This window comes from Mandrillus leucophaeus, unplaced genomic scaffold (assembly GCF_000951045.1).
Source record: "Mandrillus leucophaeus isolate KB7577 unplaced genomic scaffold, Mleu.le_1.0 Scaffold243, whole genome shotgun sequence".
NCBI lineage: Eukaryota > Metazoa > Chordata > Mammalia > Primates > Cercopithecidae > Mandrillus > Mandrillus leucophaeus.
The window spans coordinates 2722310-2723085 of NW_012102510.1; positions in this window are offsets into that span (position 1 = coordinate 2722310).

A 776-nucleotide genomic window follows, 5' to 3' on the forward strand; every position below is an offset into this window, starting at 1 on the left:
AAAAAAAAAAAAAAAAAAAAAAAAAAATACAACCCAACAAAAAACAGTTCAAATATGTGTTGGTTGTGTGCCCTTGTGAAATTTCCTCAGCTTCTCTGTTTGGCAACACCATGGCAATAATAACAGTATGGGGTTTTTGTAAAATATAGTATATATGTAAAGTCCTGGTTCTTGCTTTGTAGTAAACGTTCAATACATGTCAGCAACTTATCAGAAAAAGGCATGGAAGGACATTGCCAATCGAGAAAAATCATAAGATAAGTCTCAATCATTTTAGAAGGTTTATTTGCCAAAGGTAAGGAAGTGTGCCATGACACAGCCTCAGGAAGTCCTAACGACATGTGCCCAAGGTGGTTGAGACACAGCTTGGTTTTATACACTTTAGGGAGACATGAACATCAATCAATATATGTAAGAAGTACACTAGTTTCATGCAGAAAGGCAGGGACAGCTCTTGAAGCTGAGAGGGGGTTTCCAGGTAACAGGTAGGTGAGAGAGAAATGGTTGCATTCTTTTGGTTTCTGATAAGCCTTTCCAAAGGAGGCAATCAGAATATGCATCAATCTCAGTGAGCAGAGGGATTATTTCAAATAGAATGAGGCAGATTTGCCCTGAGCAGTTACCAGCTTGAAGGGGCCCAAGATATTTTCCTTTCACAACATAAACCAAGATGCAGAAACTGGTTACCAAGTGGAAGGAGGAAAGAAAACAAAATAACATTAAAATAGATAGCTGTGAAAAATCATTATAATAACATAAATATTATGATCCACTTT